We start from the raw sequence: 16,550 nt of genomic DNA on the forward strand, positions 1-16,550 counted from the left end.
TGGCCAAAGTATTGGAGTTTCAGCTTTAGCATCAATCCTTCCAAAGAACACCCAGGACTGATCTCCTTAGATGACAGAAAATAAGGGAAATGTCAAAGTTCAGAAGTATCAGGAAATCTTGAATCCACAGAGGTTTTGGAGCCAATGTATCTGCCTCTCTCTGGTGACGCAAAGTCTGGCTTTAACAGGCTACACGGCTTAGGGAAAAGAAGATAATTCTTGGGACTTAACCAAAGTGAGAAAGCAAGCTCCTCCATAAACCTAGGATCCCAAAGGGCTAGAAAACTAGGAAAAATGATATCTACAGAGATTTGTCTGCCTCTGTCTTCACTGGGGTTGGAGCAGAGGAAAGAAGAGTCTTCCCTGAGAGTCTCCAGGACAAGACCAGTTTCAAGGGTGTATGGCGCCAGCATCACGCTGCCCATCTTGCTCCCTGTGCTCCCCTCCTCCAAAAAAACTAACTAAAAACATGCATTTTAAAGTGTTCCCCAGATGCCTGACGAAGTAATTGCAAATGCTCCCTGGAGAACACGTTTTAAATCTAGGCTTCAAAGAATTCACACAGATAAACTTCTGAGGAACAGAAGGTCATACTAAAAAAGTCATTAAATAGAAGCTACATGAAATGAGAGTCAGCAGAAACAATACTGCTGAATCAGACCAACAACAACCGAAGATATTAGAATTATCTGTTACAAAGTATGAAGTAATTATGTGTAGTTTGCTAAAGAAATTAGACATGATTGAATCTATGACCAAAGAATGGGAGTAGCAAAAGCGATCAGATGAATCTGAAAAAGAACCAAATAGAACCTCTAGAAGTGACAGATATAATTGAAATTAAAACCCAATGTTTACTACAACATTGTAAATCAACTATAACTGGATAAAATACATTTTTAAAAGAAACCCAATGGATGGCAGACTAGTCCCGGGAAAGATGGAGTAAATATACTCTACCTGTCTCCTATGGAATGCAGTTATAAGCCCTGGATAGAATGTATGGACCAACTATTTGAGGACTTAAAAGGTAAGTGAAAAAAGTGAAAGTCACTCAGTCGTGCCCGACTCTGCGACCCCATGGACTGTAGCCCACCAGGCTCCTCTGTCCTTGGGGGTTCTCCAGGCAAGAATACTGGAGTGGGTTGCCATTTCCTTCTCCAGGGGATCTTCCCAACCCAGAGATCAAACTCAGGTCTCCCACATTGTAGGCAGATTCTTTACCGTCTGAGCCACCAGGAAAGCCCCAAATATTTATTTTATTGGGCCATACCGGGTCTTAGTTGCAGCATGTGGGATCTAGTTTCCTGACCAGGGATCAATCCCCAGGCCCCAAGCATTAGGAGTGCAGAGTCTTAGCCACTGGACCAAAGGGAAGTCCCAAGGTAATTGGTATCCAACAGATTAGAGAAGGAAACAAGAGTTTGAAGTACAAGTGAACTGGGGTGAGTATCTCATTTTTCTTCCCTCCAGTGTTGCCTGGCCTGCACTCAGAGGCAGACTGGAAGGGTGTACCAGGTACAGACAGAAGAGCTTCAAGATAGAGCTCTCTTTCTGGCCAGAGGAGTAGGAAAGGGCCTCCTAAGGATATGAGGGAGAGTTTTCCTGTTTGTTTTTTTTTTCGTTTTTCTCCCAAGGTCTCCCATCCTAGCCTCCAGGCAGTCTTGCAGTGGTGGTAGTGGCAATGGTGATGACACCATCAGTCAGAAGGGTACCTAAAATTCTGAGAGAAGGAAAACCTTCTCTCTACCAGAAGACCTGTGAACACAAGTGAAAGGAGTGAAAGTGAAAGCCGCTCAGTCGTGTCCGACTCTTTGTGACCCCACGGACTATACAGTCCATGGGATTCTCCAGGCCAGAATACTGGAGTGGGTAGCCTTTCCCTGCGCCAGAGGATCTTCCCAACCCAGGGATCAAACCCAGGTCTCCCGCACTGCAGATGGGTTCTTTACCAGCTGAGCTGCCAGGGAAGCCCAAGAATGCTGGAGTGGGAAGCCTATCCCTTCTCCAGGGGATCTTCCGGACCCAGGAATCGAACCGGGGTCTCCTGCATTGCAGGTGGATTCTTTACCGACTGAGCCATCAGGGAAGACCTCGGGCAAACTGTTTTTGCTTCCCGCCACCCCTACTCTCTGTCCTCCCATTGCTTCGCCCCAGACACAGATGCCGTTATAGTACATAGCAGAACTGGGAACCTAAAGTCCCAGATTTCTGGCTGGGGGATGAGGAAGAAAGCCCCCACGGTTTAGAAAGTGTTGGATGATTGAGAGAAGAGAGCACAAGATAGTGACCCTGTAACTTTGTGTATGAACTTCTGGGATCACCTCCAAACTGTGGATGCGTGGAAATGATCCTCAACAGAATGTGAAAGGTTTTGAGAACTGAACCATGGGACAGACTGCCACCCAGGTCCCAGACGGGTCACTGATGTTGCACATGTAGGACACACTTGAGCAACACTGCAAAAGGCTTGGAAAACTCAACCAATATTGGAAGCAGAGCCCAGAAAGGGGGTTGAAATGTATGGCCTGAATCTAGTCTAGATCAATTATATGTATATAATATTACAATATATATTTATATTATATGTTATAAATATTATATATTTTATATAATATATATACACATACATATATATGTATATGTGTATCAACATTCTCCTTAATAAACAAAACCCAGAGTCACATAACATGATATGTAAAATGTCCAGAATACAATCTAAAATGACTTAGGATATATAGAATGAGAAAAATTTCAATTCTCAGTTAAAAGGCAATCAATAAATATGAACCCTGAGAAAAGACAGATGTTGAAATTATCACACAAAGACTTTAAAGTATCTACTATAAGAAGTAAGGGGGACGTCCCTGGTGGTACAGTGGATATGAATCTGCCTGCCAATGCAGGGGACACAGGTTCGATCCCTGGTCTGGAAAGATACCACAAGCCCGTAGAGCAGCTGGGCCTGTGTGCAGCAACTGCTGAGCCCCAGTGCTGCAACAATTGAAGCCCGGGCTCCTAGAGCCTGTGTTCCGCAATGAGGAGTGGCCCCTGCTCACTACAAATAGAGAAAGCCCACATGCAGCAATGAAAACTGGGCACAACCAAAAATAATAAAAATTACAGAAGGAAGGGCGAGCACTCTTGAGTGAAAAGATAGACCGTCTCAACAAAGAAATAGAAGATACGAAGAGGAGCCAAATGGAAATTACAGGACTGAAAAATTCAATGACCAAAAATTTTAAATAACTGGATGGATGGGCCTAAAGATTATCATCCTAAGTGAAGTAAGTGAGAAAGAGAAAGAGAAATACCATTGTGCTATCACTTATACATGAAATCTAAAATACGACACAAACAAACATAGCTACAAAACAGAAGCTGACTCACAGGCTTGTAGTTGCCGAGGGGGAGGGAGAGAGGAGAGGGTAAGAATGGGATTTGGGGTTAGCAGATTCAAACTGTTACGTATAGATAAGCAACAAGGTCTTGCTCTACAGCACTGGAAAGTATATTCAATATCCTGTGATAAACCATAATGGAAAAGAATATGAAAAAAATATATGTATAACTAGGTCACTTTGCTATACAGCATGAATTAACATTATTTTTTTTTTTAAACAACTTAGTCTTTTATTTGCCCAAGGCCAGCTGTTGCAGGCATTGAGGCCCCTAGACTTCCAGAAGGGATGGGAGTGGGGGAGTCACCCTGCCTCCCAGGTGCTGCCTGCCCCATCCTGCTTCCTGCAGGAGATGGAAGAGTAGAGAAAGTGTGCCCTTGCACCATCAAGGATCTCAATTGTGTGTGTATGTCAGTTGCTCAGTCGTATCCGACTCTTGCGACCCCATGGACTCCCCATGGAGCTCACCAGGCTCCTCTGTCCAAGGGATTCTCCAGGCAAGAGTACTGGAGAGGGTTGCCATTTCCTTCTCCATGAATTAACATTATAAGTCAACTATACTTCAGTAAACTTTAAAAAATAAAATAACTAGATGGGCTCAATAGCAGCAGAATAGAGATGACAGAAAAGTTAGTGATCTTGAAGATATATCAATAGAAATTGTTCAATCTGAACAACGAGAAAAAAGATTGAAAAAATTGAACAGAGTCTCAGGAACCTATGTTCAGTTCAGTTCAGTCGCTCAGTTGTGTCCGACTCGTTGCGACCCCATGGACTGCAGCATGTCTGGCCTCCCTGTCCATCACCAACTCCCGGAGCTCACTCAAACTCACGTCCATCGAGTCCGTGATGCCATCCAATCATCTCATCCTCTGTTGTCCCCTTCTCCTCCTGCCTTTTGTCTTTCCCCGCATCAGTGTCTTTCCCATTGAGTCAGTTCGGCTCCTCAGGAGGCCAAGTATTGGAGCTTCAGCATCAGTCCTTCCAATGAATATTCAGCCCTGATTTCCTTTAGGATGGACTGGTTTGATCTCCTTGCAGTCCAAGGGACTCTCAAGAGTCTTCTCCAAGATGCATGGACCACAAGAACCTATGGAACAATACCAAAAAGTCAAACATTCATGTCATTTTTCAGTCCTAGAAAGAGTGGAGAAAGAGTGCAGTTCAGGAAGTAATAATTGAAAAATACTTGCTGAATATTTTGCAAATGTTTAGGTTTAAGAAACTCAACAAATCTCAAACAGGGTAAACTCAAAGAAATCACCTCCTAGATATATGAGAATCAAAGTTCTTTAAAAACAAAGAAAAATATCTTGAAATTAGAGAGAAAAGCACATTATCTATAGCAGCCCATTTATTTGACTATTGATATCTTATCAGAAACTGTATGGACAAAAAGGAAGTAAAACAACTGTTTTTAAAAATTGAGGCATAGTTAATTTACAGTGTAGTACTTTCAAGTGTGTAGCAAAGCGATTCAGTTGTACGTGTGTGTATATTATTTTTCAGATACTTTTCCGTAATAGGTTATCATAAGATATTAAGTATAGTTCCCTGTGCTGTACAGTAGGTCCTTGCTGTTTACCTATTTTATATATTGTAGTGTGTATATGTTAATCCCAGATTCCTAATGTATCTCTTTCCCCCTACCCCGCTATCCCCTTTGGTAGCCATAAATTTGTTTTCTATGTCTGTGAGTCTATTTCAGTTTTGTAAATAAGTCCATTTGTATCATCTTTGAAGTGCTGAAAGAGATGAACCACTAACCCAGCTTATCCAGTGAAAACATCCTTTAGGAATGAACATAAAAATATCCTGAGATGAAGGAAAATTGAGTCTTTGTTGCCATCACACCTGTTCTGAAATAGACACTAAAGGCAGTTCTTCAGGTAGAGGGGAGGTGATGCCACAGGGAAACCTGGAGCATCAGGAGTGAAGGATGAATGGCAGAAATGAGAACTATCTGGGTAAATAGACTGTTCACTTTCTCTTGAGTTATCTGAAATATGATTGACAGTTGAAAGCAAAAACTATGGCATTGGTAGTGGAAGTTTTCAGTGTAGATCTATTATATGAGTTATAAAGGAAGGAGGGTAAAGAGACTTCTATGGTGGTGAGATTTCTACATTCGATTTAAGGTGGTAAATAAAGTATTTCTTCCTATTGTCTTCTAAGTAGACAATAAAAAGTTAAGTATGTATATTGCAATCACAAAAAAATTTATCTAAGAATACAGTAAAAATACAAGAAATAAGCTAAAATGAAATACAAAAAACAGTTTAACCAAGGAAAGAAGGAAAGGGGAGACAGATGAACACAAAAACAGAGCGAACAAAAAATAAAATAATTAAACAACAGAACTAGGTCCAAACATATCAATAATACCATTAAATCGAAATGGACTAAACATACCAATTAGTGAAATGATCAAAATGGATTTAAAAAGATACAATATGCTGTATATAATTATGATATAGATGGGTTAAAAGATTGAAATATGTGTACTAAAAACCACTGAACAATATTCTTTAAATGGGTAACTATATGATATGTGAAATATATTTCAATAAAGCTCTTAAAAATATTGAGATATACCATGGAAACACCAAGCAAAAGAAAGCTGGAGTGGCTATATTAATATCAAAATGGGCTTCAAAGCAAAGCAAATTACTAGGGATAAAGAGACACATTACATGACAATAAAGAGGCCAGTTCACCAGGAGGACACAGAAATCCTAAATGTGCATGCATATGATAACAGGACTCCAAAATGCATGAAGGAAAAATTGATCAAGCTGAAAGGAGAAATGGAAACTCCAAACGGAAATTTGGAAACTTCAGCTTTCCTCTCTCAGTAATTAATAGAGCAGATAAATAGAAAATGGCAAGGATATAGAAGAACTGAGCCATAAATCAGCTGGATTTAATTGAGGTTTATAGACCATTCCATCAAAATCCAGCTGAAAATAGTCTTTCCAAGTGTGCAAAGAATCTCCACTAAGAAAGACTGTATCTTGGGTCATAAAACAAGTCTTAACAAATGGATATTGAAATCATACCAAGGATGTTATTTGATTAAAATGAAATTAAACTAGAAATTTATAGCAGAACAATAACTGGAAAATCTCTAAAACTTGGAACTTAACACACTTTTAAATAACTCGTGGGTCAAAAAGAAAGTCTCGTGGGAAATTAGAAAATTTTCTGAGCTGAATGAAAATAAAACATACCAAAATTTGTGAAATGCAGTTTAAGCATTGCTTAGAGGAAAATTGATAGTATTAAATGATTATATTTCTCAAATACCTAAGCGTTCACCTTCAGAAACTAAACTAAGAGAAATATAAACCTAAAGCAAGCAGAAGGAAGGAAATAATGAAGAGCAGAATTTAGTGAAATGGTCAACAGAACAATAGAGAAAGCTCAGTGTAACAAAAACTTGCTCTTTGAAAAACTGAATAAAATTGATCAAACTTTAGGTCGACCGACTAGGAAAACATATATTACCAGTATCAGGAATGAAAGATGAATTATCACAATAGACCTCACATGCATTAAAATGGTAATAAGGAAATAATAATACAAACAACTCTACAGAATAGACAACTTAGATGAAATGAGTGACATCCTTGAAAGTCACACACTACGAAAAACTCATCCAAGAAGAAAGAGGTACCATGAATAGTCCTATATTTATTAAAGAAACTGAATTTATAGTTGAATGCCATCTGAAAAATAAACTCCAGAACCAGATTTCACTGGCAAATTCTACCAAGTGATTAAAGAAGACATTAAACTGCTCTTTTCACATATGCTATCTTCCAGAAAACATATGAAAGGGGAATACTTCCCAACTCATTTTTTAAACAACCAATATGCTATGTTCTTTATTATTAGTAATTCACTAATTTTTGGCTGTGCTGGATCTTCACTGCTGCACAACCTTTTCTCTAACTGCAAAGGGCACGGGCTACTCTCTGGTTACAGTGTACGGGCTGCTAACTGCAGTGGCTTCTCTTGCAGAGACAGGCTCCAGAGCACACAGGCTTTAATAGCTGCGGCTTCAGGGCTCTCGAGCACAGGCTCAGTAGTTGCGCAGTATGTATGAGCTTAGTTGCCTGTGGCATATGGGATCTTCCCAGACCAAGGATTGAACCCATGTTTCCTGCACTGGCAGGCAGATGCTTTACCACTGAGCCACCAGGGAAGCCCCCAACTCAATTTTTGAGACTAACTTTATTTTGATGCCAAAACCAGACAAAGACAATACAAGAAAAAGAAAACTACAGGTCAGTATCCCTCAACATAGATACAGAAATCCTCGACAAAATGTTTCCTAATTGAATCCAGCAATATGTAAAAAATAAGTGGGTCTTATCTCAGGAATGCAAGGCATTGAAGATCAATCAATGTAATTTACTATGTTAACAGTCCAAAGATGAAGAACCACATGAGCCTATCATTCAGAAAAAACATTAAATTAAATTCAACATCCAGTCATGAGCATCCATAAAGTACTTTTATAACATCCACAAAAGCTCTCATAAACTAGGAACGGGAGACTTCCTTAAACTGATAAAGGGCATATACAAAACAACCTGTATCATACCCAGTGGTAAAGACTGAATGCTTCAGGAGCAAGACAAGAATATTCGTTCTCATCATTCCTATTTAACCTTGTCCTGAAACACCTAGTCAGTACCTTAAGTCAAAACAAGAAAACAGAAGGCAGACAGGTTGGAAAGGAAGAAATAAAACTATTATATTGGCAGATGACATTTCTATGCAGAAAATCCCAAGGAATCTACAAAAACATCTAGTGCTTGTAAGAGATTTTAGCAATGCTGCAGGATACAAGATCAGCCCACAAAAAATCAATCATATTTTTACATACCAGCAGTGAACAATTGGAAACTGACATTTAAAAAACTGTACTTACAAAAAACCAAAAACCAAAAAACTGTACTTACAACAGTACCCCCAAAATGAAATAATTAGGTATAAATCTTACAAAATACTTGCAGGATCTGTGTTGAGACTGCCCCCTTTAAGGGACTTTCCTGGAAGTCTTGTGCAACATCTGCCCTCACATGGCACTGACTGTGTCACACGGGTCCCCATGGCAAGGGTGCAAGGGAGGCTGGGAAATGCTCCACAAGGACTTCATTAATTTTCACTGTTAGGATCCTGAGGGGGTTCCAAGACCACATAGGCAGAGGCTGGCAGCTTCCTCTGGGTACTTTTGGGAATGTTGTCTGTCTCAGAGTAGTTAAGAGCGATCACTAGGAAGGACATTTTTTTAGATATCTGGCTGAATGGACATGGAGAGCAGCTTCCAGTAACAGAGCTGAGGGCATAAATGTCAGATGGGCAATCAGGGGAGAGAAGAAAGAGCTGCCTGGAGGAGGAGTCACTGAGGCCTCGCGGCAGTAAGTGCTGGCTGGGCCAGGGCCCCCAGTCCGCGCCCACTAAGTCCATCGTCACAACCCCTCCTAAGGAAAATGTCCCGTGCCCCCAGGTAACCTCATTCTGTCCTGGGTTACCTTGTGCCACCCTTTGCCCTGGTCTCAGCTGATTGGACTCAAGCTTGGCACCTAACCCAGGAGCAGCCAGTTCACAGGAGGGTCAACCATTCATGTCTTACTCAAAAGATTGTCTAGCCATTCAGATTCCCTGGCCCAACTGTATGGAAAGAACTTGCAGGTGGGAGCAGAACAAAGACGTAGACACTGGAGCACTGGGGGCCAGGTCTTGTCCTGGATTCCTGTGGTCTCTCAGCAGTTTGGACCAGGGCACTCCAACTCAGATCTTCATGGACTTCCCTCCTGGCTCCTGGTACGGTCATCCCCACCACCAACCCTCTCCTTCAGAGCTGGAGGGCCTCAGCTGCTTGCAACAAACATACCAGCCCTCAGTTGTTTTAAATCAAGGTCCTCAAGCACTTCCTATAGAAATTCAGTAGATTTCAATAATAGAATCAAAGTTGAGCTTTTGAGAGTTCGTTCTGGGGAGCGTGAAACATCTGACATTGTTGTAAATATTCTTGCACATTCATTTAAAAAGTTCAGCATCAAAGACAGAATTCTTTGTGCTTGCAAGGATGAATATAAATTTTAGTAGAACACAGCAGCATGGTAAAAACAATATTCATATCCAATTAGGAAATTCATGGAGCAGAAATGAACTTGGAATCGGTGTGGTACAAATATAATTGAAACTTGGGATAAAACAAGCTGTGATGGAATATCAATTGAAGTGGAAACTGTAGTCATTTGTATGTACATATGCATACATAAAGAGTAATTACACTACAATACTTTTTTGGCATGGGTATTTAATATAAGACGTATTTCAATCTGATCACAGGGCCAGGACTAGGAAAGGAGAGGTACAAAGTTTAAGGGGGGCTTCCCAGGTGCCTCTAGCGGTGAAGAACCTGCCTTCCAGTGCATAAGAGACATGAGAGGCGGCTTCAACCCCTGGGTTGGGAAGATCCCCAGGAGGAGGGCATGGCAACCCACTCCAGTATTCTTGCCTGGAGAATCCCATGGACAGAGGAGCCTGGCGGGTTACGGTCCACAGGGTTACCAACAAAGAGTTGGACACGACTGCAGTGACTGAAGCACAGAACAAAGTTTAAGGGGTAGCAAAAAACTCAATAATCGAGACAAATAGCACTTTTCTACATGCATTTTAAAAATAAAAATTAATGCAAAAACCATGATAAGTAAAATATCCAAATTTTACAGATAGGATCTGTATTATCGATTTTCTTTCTGCCTCAGGTTCCCGCATTACTAGGCAGAGCCTTGCAAAGCAGTATGTTTTCTCATTTGCTGCCTGTCATCAGTCAAATTTTTCAACTGTTTGAGCCTTTGAAGAATTACTTTGTAAATCATTTTAAGTGTTTACAATGGAATTGAACATTTTGTAAATGAATCCTCTAAATTTTGTTCAAAAGCAATTGAAAACCTTTAGTCAGAGTGTTCAACAAGCCTGCCAAAATAAACTTTAACTTTTATCAAATTTAAGGTACTGTAAGCAAAGCTTTCATCAAATTTCAGTTATTTCACACTGGAAAACATTTTCACATATCTCTCAAAAGCAAGGGAGTTGCTGAACAAATTAAGTAACTAGAGCATGAATGGTGGCCAAGATTTAATTTAGAGATTCTCAAATTTTTCTTTAGAATGCCTTCATTTGTGGGAAGACTCTTTTGATGGATTTCCTACTTAAATTGAGAAAATTTATATTTTGTACTTGGATTGAAGAGAAGACAGAAGTTTATGGTTTTGCAGCATTTATAACTGGCAAAATATTAAAAAGAATTATAAAGTCAACTTATATGAGGGTTTTATCTTTGCATAACATTTGTTAAATGTATTCTAAGTGGAAATACACTATCTGTGAAAATGTTGGGGCTGAAATAGTTAATCATTCCCACCTAAATAAATTAGAATTGAAAATATCCTCCATTTAGCAGAATCTTCTCTAAGCTTATCAGGTACCTCTGCAGAAAAAAAAAAAAGCAACCAACTATATTCTTATTAAGAATATTGTAATTTATAGAGAAAAGAGGCCATGAAGTGTGTTAACAACTTCTTTTTTACAGTTCTTAACCACTGGACCATCAGGGAAGTCCCAGGGAATCCCAGTTTTGAAAGTACATGATGCAATCAGGAGGGCAGATGGATCAGCACTTTGTAAAACCCCAAACCCAGCTAAACTAGGATGGGGGAGACTTGTGGTATCCAGAATTGTGACCGAATGATTCCCCGTGAATTCAGACAATGAACCTGCCGTGGGTTTGCTGCAGGAACCCTTTAAGGAACAATTGAACAGAGTGACCGCTGAGGGTGGGCTGGGGCCACCCTCCCACCTGGGCCATCCACTGCTCAGCTCCCCAGCACGGGGCTCCCCAACCCTCCAGTCTTCCCTGGTCTCAGCTGGGAGGGAAAGGTGACCTTGCTGGCTGCAGCTAGGCTGCAGAGGGAGGCTTTGAGGGGACAGTGGCAGATGGCAGCTGCACACTTGACTGTGCTGGAATGCTGTGTGCATGGAGGAGCCTTAGTTACCAAGTGCCCAGCTCCACAGACTCTGCACACACCCACACGTGCACATCCCTCCTCCCTAAACGTCCTTCCACGTGTGGTAGGAAGAATAATGGCCCCCAACGATGTTCACATCCCCACTGCAGAACCTGTGAGTACCTTACTTACCTGGCAGAAAGGGACTCTGGATATGTGGTTAGGGATCCTGAGATGGGAAGGTGGTCCTGCGTTACCCAAATGGACCTAACATAGCCACAGGGTCCTTATAGAGGAAAGAAGGAGACAGGAGAGAGGTTTTTCGGTTGGCTTTGGAGATGGAGGAAGAGGCTGCAAGCCAAAGAGGGCAGGCATTCCCATTCTGGAAAATGGGAAGGACAAGGAAGCAGATTCTCTTATAGCATTCTTCAAAGGACAGAGCCCTACCAACCCATCGTGGACTTCTGACTTCCAGAACTATAGAATAAATAGTTTGTTAGTGGTAAGCCACTGTGGTATAAACCATTAAATGTTTTAATAAACCTTTTATAGTCAGCATCCAGATCAGGAAACAGAATTTTGCCAGCCCCCCCAGAACATCAGTCATTCACAAATCACCTTCCTGATTTTTGACTCATCCACATACCACTACATGCCACCTCTGGAGTTTTCCTTACAATTGTTAACATTTTTCTTTAAATATTTACACTCCTTAAATATTTAAATATTTACTTAATGAAATCTATCTGAAAAGAAACTTTCTATCGCTTTGTGGAGTGTTAAAACTATTATAATGACCCATTATTTATGGCAAGAATTGTATTTGAAAGCCAGTATAAAAATAATTGTTACCCACTTCCAGCTAGACCATTCTACCTGCTGGAGGCTCTGGACCTGATGGCTGCTCTCTCTGTGTTAAAAACGGTGGTTTATCAGGAGAATTTGAGAGGTGTTGAGGACTGATGCACACCAAGCCCAGGCTTTCACTTATATCCAGTCATAAAGATTGAAAGAAACTAGCTAATACCATTTAATGACAAATCTGCGTCTGCTCCCTCACTTATGTCCCAGGTCACCAGCATTTACCTCCACCTCATAAAAGAGCAGAGGGCTTGTTTCTGACTCCTCTCAGAGTGAGCTGCAACTCACTGGCTGTGCAAGCCCAGGTGAGTGACTTAGCTTGTCTAGGCCCTAGTTTCTTTACCAACAAGGAGTGAAAACACAGCTGATTCTTGTTATTCGGGGTAGTCATGTTCTGTAAAGTAGCTTGGAACACTGAATTAGCATGTGTGTGTGTGTGTGTGTGCGTGCGCGCTCAGTCGCTTGGAACACTGAATTAGCGTGTGTGTGTGTGTGTGTGTGTGTGTGTGTGTGCGCGTGTGCGTGTGCGCGCGCGCGCTCAATCGCTTAGCTGTATCTGACTCTTTGCAACACTATGGACTATAGACTGCCGGGCTCCTCTGTCCATGAGATTTTCCAGGCAAAAATACTGGAGCAGGTTGCCATTCCCTTCTCCAGGGGATCTTCCTGCCCCAGGGATTGAACCTGCATCTCCTGCATTGGGAGATGGATTCTTTACCACTGAGTCACCTGGGAAGCCTTTTGTGAGCCTCTGATCACATTTTTTTCAGTTGATCAAACTTAACCTTGTTTTATGTGTATTTCTGCTCAGATACATTGCTTGATATATATTGTTCATTCAAAATTGACGCAACTGCTCTAACACACCTGTTTTCTCTGTAATGCACATCACAACTTTCTTGCAGTTAGAGAGCACTTCAGCACGATGTTTGGGGCCATTTGAAAGAGCTAAATCACTCACAAAAAGCACAAAATTGTGAAGAGCCCTGCACTAGATGGATCATGGAAAGGACATGTTAACAGTGTGAGCTGAAACAGGAGGGTGGAGCATCGGTCGGCTTGCTGGACTTCAGCTGGGAATTTGCATGTGGGGCCACTCTTCGAATGTCCACCAGCGACCCTGAAGGCGTGGTAAGCATTGATGGGGGTTATATATTTCTTTTTCCCCCTCTTTTATTTGTAAATATTTATTTTTTAATTGAGGGATAATTGCTTATAGAATTTTGTTTTTTTTTTCTGTCAAACCTCAACATGAATCAGCCATAGGTATACATATATTGCCTCCCTTTCGAACCTCCCTCGCATCTCCCTCCCCATCCCACCCCTATAGGTTGATACAGAGCCCTTGTTTGGGTTTCTGGAGACATACAGCAAATTCCTGTTGGCTATCTATTTTACATATGGGAATGTAAGTTTCCATGTTAGCCTCTCCACACATCTCACCCTCTCCTCCTCTCTCCCTGTGTCTATTCTCTATGTCTGTTTCTCCACTGCTGCTGCTGCTAAGTCACTTCAGTCGTGTCCGACTCTGTGTGACCCCATAGATGGCAGCCCACCAGGCTCTGCCATCCCTGGGATTCTCCAGGCAAGAACACTGGAGTGGGTCCTGCAAATAAATTCTTCAGTACCATGTATGTGCACTAGTATATGATATTTATCTTTCTCTTTCTGACTTACTTCACTCTGTATAATAGGCTCTAGGTTCATCCACCTCATTAGAATTGACTCATACGTGTTCCTTTCTTATGGCTGCGTAATATTCCATTGTGTATATGTACCACAGCTTCTTTATCCATTCATCTGTTGATGGAGATCTAGGTTGCTTCCATGTTCTAGCTATTGTAAATAGTGCTGTAATGAATAATGGGATACATTTGTCTTTTCAATTTTGGTTTGCTCAGCATATATGCCTAGGAGTGTGGTTGCTGGGTCATATGGTGCTTTTATTCCTAGTTTTTTAAGGAATCTCCATACTGTTTTCCATTGTAGCTGTATCAATTTACATTCCTACCAACAGTGCGGGAGCGGTCCCTTTTCTCCACACTACAAAGTACATTTCATTGAGCAGGAGCTTTGGCAAATCCGTGATCCATGAGCAAGGAGGATGGAGGGCAGCACCACCTGCCCTGGATCATCGCGAGTGTTAACAAGGTGACAGGCCTCCAGCAGCTTCCCCATGGTAGGTCCTCACCCCAGGGAATCTTAAAGCTTGTTGTTTGTTGTGCACTGGTCCTGTGGCTTTAGCGCCTCAGACTCAGGGCAGGGAGGTACCTGCTTTCACAGTGGGGCTTCTCTGAGGCCAGGTGACAGGATGCCCAGGGAAGCCCTGCACTGAGCTGGCACTGCAAGGCTTTGTTGGATTTTCCTGTCGTACCGTTAGTTCAGCCTGAGCAGCCCGTGGGTATGCCTGCTCCTGTGCTGGGGTGGCCGAGGATGGCCAGTGAGAGGGATGAGCTGGACCCCAAGAGTGAGGGCCTCCATAAATTTTGTGCTCTGGACATCTTGCCCCTCAACCTGGTACTGGCCATGGCACCTACCTGGAAGGGTTTTCTGGAAAAGCTGGTTGAGGCCAGGTGGTGGAGGAAAGCTGGGTTTGCAGATGAGTTTTATGTTCAGGGTGATAGGGAACTATGGAGGTTTGTGGAGTGGGCCCATGATGGGGATGAAATGCATTTTCTGAAGGTAGTTCTGGCGGTAGCATGGAAGAGGGGGGCTGGAGACAAGGGTTGGGGAGCCTGCTTAGTGGGAGGGAAAGGCCAAGGGAAGGCAGCTGCTGAGGTCTCCTGTGTCTTTCGAAGCCTCATATTTTTCCCTGAATGGTGGCTTCCGGGAGCCCCCTGATGAGGGTGGGACCAATGAATGCCGTGAGCCTGCTTGTCTCCCTGGGGCTTCATCTGCTAAAGCCGCCAAGCACGCAGACCTCCCCGGAGCTTGACAGTCATTCGTATTTGCTGAATTTTTCATTAAGAAAAATGGTCACCGAAGAGTGGTGGGTGAGTGAAGTTTCACCAGCACTCCTTGGGGTGCGAACCAGCCAAACCCAGTGGGGGTGCTTCCCTCCACAGTCTCCCACTGCAGGTGTGCGCTGGCCACACGTGTGCGTGTGTGCATAGCACCCCTGAGGGCACATATGTATGTGCACACATGTCAACACTGGCAGATGGATTGATTCTAAGTGCGTAACACACATAGAAATACTGTGCACCACACCCACAGGCTGACATGACACAGCGCATCTCAGGGCTTCAGAGCCTGAAACTTACCAGGGAGTTATTAATCCTCAATTTTTCTCATCTGTAAAATGGAGATAAAAGTAGAGCCTGTCTCAGATATCTGGTGGGGTTTCCCGGGGGGTGCTAGTGGTAAAGAACCGACCTGCTAATGTAGGAGACATAAGGGACTCCGGTTTGATCCCTGGGTTGGGAAGATCCCCTGGAGCAGGAAATGGTAACCCACTCCAGTATTCTTGCCTGGAGAATCCCATGGACAGAGGAGCCTGGTGGGCTACAGTCCATGGGGTTGCAAAGAGTCGGACACGACTGAAGCTACTTAGCACCCACGCATGCACAGATATCTGCTACAAGGTTTGAGGGGATTATCCACATACAGTGTTAAGCATGGTGGCCTGGCCCGTGATAAGTGTGCCATCAGTGGTAACTGTTAGCATTTCTCATTATGCTGGTAAGGACTCCTACACTTTTATAACCTCTGCCTGGGGAAGGATTTAATGGGAGGACCTGTGGTTATCTTAGCAGCTTTTGACCACCTTTTTAAAAATATCACTGTAAAAAATTATTTATTTGTTTTTGGCTGTGCTGGGTCTTCATTGCTCCTTTGCTTGAGCTTTCTCTGGTTGCAGTGCACAGGCTTCTCATTGGAGTGGCTTCTTTTTTGCAGAGCACAGGCTCTAGGCCCACGGGCTCAGTAGTTGTGGCAACTAGCAACACAGGCTAGTTGCTGCAAGGCATGTGGGATTTTCTAAGACCAGGGACTGAACCCATGTTCCCTGCATTGGCAGGCAGATTCCTATCCACTTGACCACTTACTTTTAAACTGTGCACAGTGGACTGTCAGTTTCTCACTTTGGAAACAGTAGATCTCTCATGTTAGGGGGGTGAGAATAAACTTTCATTATAAAATCCTACAGAGAGAGGAGAAGGAAGCAGGGCTGAAAGATGAAGGGGAAGCCCAGTGGGGGAGCCGTGTCTGGTTGCAGCCCATCCTAAGGCCAGCTGCAGCTCTGTGGACCCCTCTTAAACTG

General features: G+C 42.6%; 1 long non-coding RNA gene across 6 annotated transcripts in view; it reads left to right on the top strand.

The window, feature by feature from the left end:
* LOC107132820 (uncharacterized) overlaps positions 1-16,550 on the top strand; it is a 107,547-nt gene that overhangs the window by 24,444 nt on the left and 66,553 nt on the right. For 4 of the 6 annotated variants that reach the window (XR_001501112.3, XR_001501110.3, XR_001501111.3 and 1 more), the window contains 3 exons: positions 12,500-12,594; positions 13,195-13,420; positions 14,279-14,468. This is a non-coding gene — a long non-coding RNA (uncharacterized lncRNA). The remainder of the gene's footprint in view (positions 1-12,499; positions 12,595-13,194; positions 13,421-14,278; positions 14,469-16,550) is intronic. The other 2 variants (XR_001501114.3, XR_001501115.3) reach the window with 2 other exon arrangements.

The sequence above is a fragment of the Bos taurus genome, chromosome 10, assembly GCF_002263795.3.
Source record: "Bos taurus isolate L1 Dominette 01449 registration number 42190680 breed Hereford chromosome 10, ARS-UCD2.0, whole genome shotgun sequence".
NCBI classification, from domain to species: Eukaryota; Metazoa; Chordata; class Mammalia; order Artiodactyla; family Bovidae; genus Bos; species Bos taurus.